The sequence below is a fragment of the Dermacentor albipictus genome, chromosome 2, assembly GCF_038994185.2.
Source record: "Dermacentor albipictus isolate Rhodes 1998 colony chromosome 2, USDA_Dalb.pri_finalv2, whole genome shotgun sequence".
NCBI classification, from domain to species: domain Eukaryota; kingdom Metazoa; phylum Arthropoda; class Arachnida; order Ixodida; family Ixodidae; genus Dermacentor; species Dermacentor albipictus.
The window spans coordinates 101,756,607-101,766,789 of NC_091822.1; the positions used below are offsets into that span (position 1 = coordinate 101,756,607).

The 10,183-nt window shown below is 47.3% G+C and overlaps 1 long non-coding RNA gene across 2 annotated transcripts; it reads right to left on the reverse strand.

Annotated features, from left to right (window-relative positions):
• Positions 1 to 6,046: 6,046 nt before the first annotated feature.
• LOC135911681 (uncharacterized) lies at positions 6,047 to 9,406 on the reverse strand. Of its 2 annotated transcripts, XR_010567418.2 has the most exons (4): positions 9,086 to 9,406; positions 7,874 to 8,022; positions 7,556 to 7,771; positions 6,047 to 6,716 (listed from the first exon to the last, which is right to left on the reverse strand). It is a non-coding gene; the product is annotated as an uncharacterized lncRNA (long non-coding RNA). The 2 variants fall into 2 exon arrangements; XR_010567417.2 differs by lacking the exon at positions 6,047 to 6,716 and having other exon boundaries at positions 7,455 to 7,771.
• Positions 9,407 to 10,183: the final 777 nt, after the last annotated feature.

A 10,183-nucleotide genomic window follows, 5' to 3' on the forward strand; every position in this document is an offset into this window, starting at 1 on the left:
CCACAATAGGTTTCTGTAGTATTTCAACAGCTCTCTGTAGCACTACAGAAGTTTTTCGGGTTACTTCAGGAGTATTTCTGTTGGGACAACAGGGTGCCTGTAGTGATGACAATTTTTTCTGTAGTACTACAAAAATCTGTTGTAGAGCTTCAGCTTTCTGTTGTAACAACAGACATACGACAGACTGTACTTCTGTAGTAGCAACAACAAATGTCTGTTGTACATCAGAAAAGTCTGTCGCTCCATCAGGAATCTGTAGTTACTACAGAAAAATCCTGTTGTACAACAGAAATTTCTGTAGTACTACAAAAATCTGTTGTAGAGCTTCAGCTGTCTGTTGTAACAACAGACATACGACAGACTGTACTTCTGTAGTAGCAACAACAAATGTCTGTTGTACATCAGAAAAGTCTGTCGCTCCATCAGGAATCTGTAGTTACTACAGAAAAATCCTGTTGTACAACAGAAATTTCTGTAGTTGCGACAGGAACTCCTGTTGTCTTTTTCAACTGGGATAACCAAGCGCCCTTTCTTTCATGATGCTTACCGCCTCCTTCCTGGAGCAACGTCGTCTGTCAATTACCACCTAGAATTCCTGAGCCCTAACAGAACATTTAGAATAATTGGCTGGGTGACTTCCACCACAGAGGCAGCACAGAGGCAGCACCACAGGCACTACAATCGCTTTGATCCTGCTCATCTCCGCATTCGCAACAACGCTGACTTGACTTGCACCTTGCACTACTATGCCCGTATCGCCAGAAATTACTAAATTGTAGCGGATGCGACGCCAGAGGTTCAACTCTGAACCCAAGGGACCACACCTTTAGTTCTAATAGACAGGAAGTTCCTGCGAATGTTACGATCACTGATTCTGTTGGGACCCTCTTATTGTCTACCACTCAATTGCAGCGATAGAGAGCAGTTACTCCAGTTCCAGACAATCTATGTTTCTGATTGAGATAGATCACCATCGACGCCTCTGACTATTCCCTTGGTGCATGCGAGGGGAGCAGGGATGAAGGCACTCACCGGCAGTGACGCGAACGATGAGCACTTAAGCAAACACGCGACACAGGCCTGGTCTGGTGATCTGCACACGATACCTCTGCGGCCGAACTGTCTCACTTCTGTGATGGTCTGGTATGCAGAGATGGCAGCACGGAAAGATTTCTGGATAGCCTGGGGGTTGGTCAGCCGTATAGAGCCTCCATTGGGAAGAACCAGAGCAACAAGGATACTTCTCACGCCACTGAGGGTAAACAAATCCAGGGCTAATTCGTTTATCGTAACAGATGCTGTCCAAGGGGAAAAACCCCTGCCGGGGCAGTTTTTGGGCATCAGCCTAGGATGAAGCAGGCGCAAGAATAATAGGAAAATCAAGCAATAGGCCTAGAAAAGCCTAACACCACCCAGAACCTGGCCAAGAAGCTGAAGCCGCAGACAGGTCCGAGGAGCGTTCGAAGCGGTGGCTGAGGCGGCGCACTTCGTCTTCCACACACTCTTTTCTCGCGCGTTCGTCATCGTCTTGTTCCACAGATGGCTGGCTCTATCTAGGAAGCGATCGTCTTACGCGAAGGAGGGACGCACGGGAAGTTTTCCCGTTGGGTAACCATCGAAATGCTTACGTATTTAATATGCAGCGGCTGACGCCCAGTTTAACATCGCTTGCCTTTATCACATCATCCGCTCGACAAAATCACCTAGGCCTCGTCATCGTCTTGCAACTCCCGAGATCTGCACTGAGGAGCGGAGCCGTGCTTCGACAAGGGTTGCAGAAAATAGCGCATTGTCCTCTTCACAATCCCCCTCTCTCTATGCGCACTCTCGCCGACCTGACTGTACCACCAGTACAGTCAAGTGGTTTCTCGAACGCCATTTCCCATGGACCAATTTGGAAGCCCGTGCAGCGTCTCTGACCAGAGGCGCGGCGCGTTTCATCCAGAGCGTCTCGAAACGCAGGTTGCCATGGCGGAAGCGTGCGAGATCTCTCCCCTTACCACCGGTAACACTGGTGGCGCCACACCGGTGGCACCGTGCTGTTTTTTGCCGCTGTGTTACACTGCACTATATCCGAGATCGACTCGCGAAAACTGTTATATGCTCACAACAAATTGAACTTAGTTTCAAACAACAACAACAACAACAACAACAACAACAACAACAACAACAACAACAACAACAACAACAACAGAAAAACTCTATAAAGTACTTCGCAAATGCGTTCCAATCTGAACAACTGTTACATCATTAACAAGCAAGCTGCCTAAACGACTTCTGACACTCTTCGGCAGTACTAAACGTCTGCTTGTTAGCGGCGTTCTTATGATAATCCATCACCGACGCCACCTGCCTGTTCTCACGGAAGCCCTGGCCATACAGCCACTTCGGCGCTCCCAAGTAGGTTGCATTAGTGTTCCTGTATATGCTCCTGCAGGCATAGAGTTTCCTACAAAATTACTAGAGGGAACTCTGGCGCTGCAGTCGTTGTCCTATCATGGGAATGATGGGAAGTACATGGATTTGTCTGATCTTCGTGCTTATGGATTCAGACGTTCTTATGGCTTTGTATATTACTCTGTATAAAGCGGGATACACATGGTGCGGTTTTCCGTGCGATCTGTCGTACGGCGCGTCGTGTGCGACTTGCCGCATGCGGCGATTCGGGACACATGGTACGAATGAGCGAGCGGCGGGTAGCTCCGCCCAGAACCGGCGCCCCTGCGTGGAAGTTCGGAATGCTGCATAACTTCGAACAGAAAGTGAAAGCAAACGTATTTGCACAGCTCTCTTGTTTGAAACAAACGATGACTATATAAACACGCCTATGGAAGCACTGTAGACGTGTTTCCGCAAGGCCGGGTTAGCAGTAACGGCTTCGTTGACAGCCGCCCGTGGCTATAGGAGCCGGCAGGCATAGCTCGCTCGGCCATCGAATCCGACACCGGTGGCGCTTGTGACACGATCGCTTGCAGCTCGTATAACGAAGCGCCACAACATGTACACAGTTATCTCACGCTTAAATTGCAGCATATTTGATTTCATTGGCGCCGACGGAAGCGAACGAGCTGCCAGGCGAGCTTGCGATCGCTGGGAGACTGTGTAGGCCTAGCTAGCCGGCCGTCTATCCGAGGCCGAGGGCCCATGCGATGCGTCCGCAGCTCGTAATAAAGCGCCTAAATTGATCAGCACAAGCAATGCCTGAACGTTTATGATTCTCTTAAGTGAAAATACGGTTAGTTTTCTCGGTGCCGTTAGTAGCGATGAGTAAACACGCCAGTCAGGCGAGCCGCTTCGTATAGACGATTGCTGGCACGTCTGCGCTGACCGCGTCTGATTAGAAATCACGCCAACGATTTACTATATCGCACAACGTTTTATAACATGCACTCTTTCGAGGCCACTTAATTCTATAAGTTGCTTCGTGTCAGAAACAAATTACAGCTTATTTATGTGCCGCCGTCAGCGGCGAAAGAGGCCCTCGTTTCGACCAGGGAGAAAAAAAAAACAGACATGATCGGAGCGGCGAGGCGCGCGCTCGCCGGCTCCGCCCTTCGGGTCTATGACGGGCCGTGACGTTCGCGCTACCTGCGCTGTCATTGGCTGCGGTCGCCCGACCGATGCGGCAGTCGCACGAGAATATTCAGCAAGTTGGTCGCATGCGCGGCGTGCGATTCGGCGCCGCGTGCGGCGGATTTGGTTGACAACCTGTTGAGTGCGGCTGCCGATGCGAATGGTCGTACGACCGATCGCACCCAAAATCGCACCATGTGTCTCCCGCTTAAATCTTATTGTCGTATATTTCAGCACAATCTATATTCTTCGAAGTGCAGAAGACGCCGGGAACGCGTACAATTGCTATTAATTGCTACGATTGAGCTTGTCTATGTGCCCAAATCGAAACGCGCCAAGCGTCTCAAAGCACTGGCATGCCCGCGATAAGTTCATAAGTGCGTTTCATTCGCTTGTCGATACATGCACCCGTGGCTTAATGGTTTCTATATCACGCTTCTGTACTAGTGTCCCTGTGTTCGAATCCTGCCGTCGGGCAATTCTAATGATGTTTATTTAAGTATTTATTACGCAATAAACTGTTGAAAATGACGAGTTTACATAGTCACAAAGCCGTTTGAAGCCAAAAAGACGAAGTTTTCGCAACTCAAATCAACATTAGGGGGCGCTGCGAAGCCTGACCCGGTCTGGCTACACTGTGCAGTATGGCGGCTTTACGGAGGTCCCCGCGTACGCTTTCCTTGGTGAAAACTTTAAGTTTGTTGCACTGCGATGTTAATTCGCGCTGTTTTGTGGGGGGAGAACGGGTAGTGGACGCCGAGCACCTCATTTTAGTCGGTACCAGTGGTACAAAGAGTAATTAAGTAGAAGTGGTCGCGCGTGTGTGCAAACCTCCGGCGTGACAGCGGACCCGCACGAGATTGTGGTGAGAATCGCCGACGCATTCCGGGACCCATCGATCGTGGAGGCAAAGTGTTCGTGCACTGCTGGATTGTCGCAAAAGTGCAAGCACATCTCGGCTGTTTCTCCTGGCACCTTATCCTGGAACATTTGGTGTAGTTGTCAGTCCCTTTAATGTTTCATCTCTACATTGCGTTTCAATGCTGTTCATATTGCAAAGATCGTAGTAAAGTGAAATGTTCATGTGCGTGCACCGTTGTAAGCAGAAGAGATCCTATTATGTGCCGAACTGCAACTTAGCTTCACCTTGTGCTGTGGCGCTTGGGGTTGCCTATCACAATACATATCCTGCTTTTTTTCTTTTTTTGCCGACATGACTGTTCGTTTCCTATGGCTCATACGTTATTGTTTCACAATTTGTGCTCGATCAACTGCGTGATATCAGTGCCGACTCAGGCAGAACTCATGAAACCAACTTTTGTTGTCTTTGTTAGTGCCCTTCTTAAAGGGGCCCTGAAACTGGCATGCCGCATAATATAGATACCACGACCACCACAAGCTCTGTTCGCAGGACGATCAGACAGCCGTGTGTATTTATTGGTCTCTGTAAGTGATGTAGCTCCAGGCGTCCATCTCGCGTTTAGAGTGTGCCACACATGCCTGAACCACAAGTAGCAATGTGTAAAAAAAAAAAAAAAACTTGACCAGGACCTTGCTACCTTGCCATGCACCGTGTAGCTTCCAGCACACTAGCTGAGGCGAAAGGAGAAAGCAATGCATCAGTGCAATAACTGCTCATTCCGCTTACAGTTCAATGATTCGAAAAATTTTTGCAGCAGGCGGTGTCCTTTTGTAGTGAGGTAACTATGATGTCGTAAGTGTTTCAGTGCCCCTTTAAGTGTTTGTTAAGTGCTTTAAGTGCATGTTAAACTTTTATGTCACTTACTTTCCATTTATTGATATGTTGATAGTAAGGACAGCTCTATATGCTCTCTGGAGGTCAATAATTATCATTCACTGATGTTAAGTCTGCACAAGTGTCTCCCCATGTTGTATTACCAGTGGTTTAGTTATGCTTCCCAGGACAGCCATTTGCACTGTATTCAACAAACTGGGAAGAAGCATAAATTATGGTACATATACCAGCTGGGGTCATTTGAATCAAACCATTCTTTCAGAGTACTCAACTCTGGTGGCCAAACTTTTTAAATACTCATCGTATGCAGGTTTGACACTGTTCCATGTTACTTCTCATGTTCTGTTTGGCCAGATATACCCTCATATGCTAAAAAGTGCAACAAAAATGGGCTTGAGTAAAACGTATGAGGCAAGTACAGTGAACAAAATATTGAGTGCATGTGGTTTATTTTGTGAAAAAATACAAGTAAGCAAAGGGACAACAAACAGCCATTGAAGAATAACCACAACTCTATGCACACAGATCAGAAGTGAACTGCAAATATCTCGGAATACCATAAGATGAAAACTTGCATCAGAATGCGTAGTGTAAATCAGCACTTCAATGAAGAATACAAGTTGCAAAAGAATGTTCATTGCTAATTTACAAAAAGTGTGTTGAAGTTGAAGTCTGCAGGTTTGGCCAATGCAAACAAGTGCAGCATGTAGATCACATGGCAACGACCCTGTCTGAAAAGTATGAAGTGGCTGAGTGGCATAAAAAATGCTGGATTTCCAAACAGAAGACCGCACTTACTCTCAAGGCCGACACGCTTTGATGGAGCCAAGGTCACACGCACAAATGCCTCTATGCAGTACAGGCTACTTGCAATATCGCCAGCCATGGCACGACTTCAGGTGAATCACCTAATGCCGAATATGCAAACGTGCCACTGGAATTCATCTTTTGGTGGCACAGCCACAGTTACTTTTAAAATTCCACACATCAACTGAGCAGTCTCTGCAATTATGTTGCTACATGTAGTTAGAGAACAGTTAAAAAGGTGACTCAAGAATGCAGTGGAAATATGCTTCAATTTCACCAATGTCAATGCAATTGTTTTTACACATAACTGGTGCCGTCCTGAAAGTGGATGAATTTTTGTGTAGCACGTCACACGAGCATTCAGAACATCGAATGATGGCAGGCCTGTGAATGTATTTACGTTGCTACTATTTATCGTGTTCACAAACTTCTGTGGAAAAGTACCCGATGTCACTTGGGCAGCCTTGCTTTCTGTAAGCCTTGTCCGTGAAGCCATTTCTAGTAGGAAATTTGCCACGTCTTTTTCTTCTCTTGAGTACTCTGCCATTAATGTCCGGAGGCCAGGTTGGCAAGCACATTCCTGTCACAAAACAAAAGCAAGAGTTGTAATGTCTGACATATCTGACGTGAAATGCAGCTTCTTTTTGTCATTCCAATAATGCACGTCAATGTATTAAATTCAATGTTGGAAGTAGGAAAGCCAGGCTTTTTGCATCAGTTAATTTGCACCCATCACACACCACAATCCTTTCACGAAGTTAATCCAGAAAACATGCTGCCGGCTAGGTAAAGACAGCTACCACATCACAAATATATAGAAAAAAATAAATTGCCATATTTGCTATGTCCTTGTCCCTTATGGTGTTTGCAAGGCTTTGGTCCATGCTGTTAGGGGATGGGAAATCGTCCTGCAATGTCAGATAGAGTTCAGTTCAAGAAACCAGTGGTTAAGCAATGTGTGCACAAGTTGCAATTAATGTGCACCCATCACACACCACGTGCTACAATGCTTTTACGATGTAAATCCAGAAAGCATGCCACCGTCTAGGTAAAGACAGCTACCGCAACACATACATATCCAAAAAGAAACTGCCAGGGAAAAAGGGCTATCTCGACGCCTTTATCTTGAGTCCCTCATGATCCAGACTACGCCACACACTCTGAACAGGAGCGATGGCAATCTGCCGTCAGTGTATGCACGCTGCCTGCGTCACGTGTTCTAGACTATTTAAGCGAGCTGCTCGAGCACCTTTGTTTATTTTACCTGTGAAGAAGGCTCCCGTATGGGAGCCGAAACGTCTTCTTTTCTTTTCTTTATTTGGTCGGCGAAGTGCCCCGGGTTTTTGTTTACCCTTTTAACCATGTTTCATCCCGACCAGACGGGCTTCCGTCAAACACTGAACTTCAAAAAGAAATTACCATATTTCCTTTGTCACTTATTTGGTCCATGCTGTTGCGGTCAGGGGATGGGAGATCGTCCTGCAATGTCAGAGTTTAATCCCAAGGAATTAGTGGTGAAGCAATGTGTGCACAAGTTGCAGGCAGCCAATTTACCATGGTGGTCGTGCTGACAGGTGCATGGGGCAACACCTTTGCTTCTAATGGGGAGGCAACAGTTTCTTTGCTTGATTCATTCTGTAACGCATTAAAAGGTGTTGACATCTATTGCATGCTTGTAGACATGGTGTATGTACCATAAGCATATAAGTGCTGCACCATGTAGTCAAATTAACTTACTCTGGCTGACCGATACACACGTCGGCGAAGTCTTGTCAGTGAAAGCTCTTTCATATGAGCATCCTTGTTCTCATCATAACATGACGTCCTTGGCAGGTTTTCAGTTGGTACTGCATTTTTTTTCAGCCGCTGTCTTTGACATGCTACATCTGAAAAAATAAATGAATTGTTTATGCTTTACTGTGCCTCAATATGGGCTGCACCCAGAATTTTTTTCTTTTTACCTCAGAAACAAGGCCACAATATTTATAAAAAAACATTTGCAAGGAAATGAAGCACGGTTTGAGTGTGCAAGGCTATGCAACGTTGTACACCGAATGTAGCATCTGCAAAACGTAGTTGAAAGCTGCTCATAACGCAAAGTACACAGGTGCAAACACCACCACATGACCGGAGTAGTTTTGCCACTGACTTGGGGATGATTTAATAACACAGATAAAGCTAGCTTAGGTACTAATACTGCACATACATATGCGACACGTCAGTAGACGGCGGACGCCGTAAATTTTCCTCGAAACTAGCAAACGCGTGTAAAATTGACATGTGGCTGTCGCGTAAGTGGCAAACTTCTGCAATGAACGTGATAGGCTCGCCGTCGGTGCGAAATACCAGTGTCATATGGCCACTCTTGAGCACGTCGGAGATTCTCAAGTGCAAGTGGCAAATTCGTAATCAGTCGCGCTGGGAAGTGCCCGCGTGCAGTGCGCCTGTGCTGCAAGTTCATCCGCACCACACATGATATTTATTCCGCTTTAGCATGCCACATACGTGGCACGTTTACACTCAACACTTCCCGAACTTGCTAGTACTACATCATTCGTAAACATTTGAATCTCCGACGCCCGTATAAGTTGCGCGAGACGTGCTGGGCATCAAAAGCCTCCCGAGTTACAGCCGGGTGTAGCCAACGAGCGCAGAGATGACGTTGCTCGCAGAAACCGCTGTGAAGCGTCGAACATGAGCTCTAATTACAGCCAATGTGGTTAACGAGTGCAGAAGAGACGTTCCTCGGAGAAACCGCTGTGACAGGTCTCGAACCTGTGCTCGAATTTCACGTTGCGGCTAACATATGCAGCAAATAATGCATAGCCCAATCGCCAGTGCCCGCAATGCGAAACGTGTTTACATAAGGTGACACAGCGACATGTATAATGGCCACGCACAATGGTCATGCATTAGGGTCGAGTTCACAAGTTCACAATAGTGTCTCACCTGGTAAGGAGAAATTATCCCGTGCAAAATGCCGTGAACAAACAGTCACTGTAAGCGTCACAGCCTTGCCGATGCGGAGGTTAGCGATCCACCTGGTTCTGCGGCTTCAGCCTTTCCACTCGGAGGGAAGTGCGTGAACGGAAATATCGCTGTCCTTCCATCTCGCTGGCACGCACCGAGGAACACAGCAGAACTGCTTGGCCGTTCGCTTTTTCTTTGCTAGCAGCTTCATTCTTCCGTCCGCGACAGCAGCCTCTACGGCACACACGGCGACTGGACCTCCGTATTTCGTTTCTCCCTACTGCCGCTAGGTGTCGCATGAATTGCTGGAGTTGCGATTAGGCAAATCCATGTACTTCCCATAATTCCCATGCTAGGACAAGCGCTCCCATTGTAGCTCACGTAGACACTAGCGCCAGAGTTCCCTCTAGTATTTTGTAGGAAACTCTATGCCCGCAGGGAGCAGAGTTGCGCATAACTTTTCCGGCGCCGCTCGCACCGCTATTGGCCGAGCGCGAAAAATGACGTCAAATGATCCGCGCCGCTGCGAAGCCAACTTTACGGGCGCATCGCCGACTCGTACGAACTCGTCGTTTCCGTCAGTGCCATCGCCATTGCAATCAGAAGACCGTCGATCGTGCGTTCAGAGGAGCAGCTGCGGATTTCAGGTACAGTATTCGACGATGTGAAGTCAAGGACTTTGGTGAAGTGATACGAAACACATCGTTCTGGCACTTGTATTCCAGTATGACGGGGTGCAGCGCACCATACTGCACAAACCGCACGGAAGGCGGTAAAGCGCTCTACGCGGTGGCAGTGGAACAAAACTTGTCGTCCAATTAAACATACTGGAAATCTACGTTGTGCTTTGGTGAATGCTGTTTCCTGTGGGCGGGAGTGGAGCGGATGCACTGTTGAATGACGTAAAATTTCCTTGCCTCTGATGCGATAGGTCACAAAGCTTTGTAACTTGGCTTTTTGGCCAAAGCCTGCTTCAGTGATTTCATTGACTTGATACAGTGGCTTCAACTACTGGCTCTTCTCTGAGTGGTGAGAGATCAAGAAAAATATGTTGTCATATTACAGTCTGCACTGTGT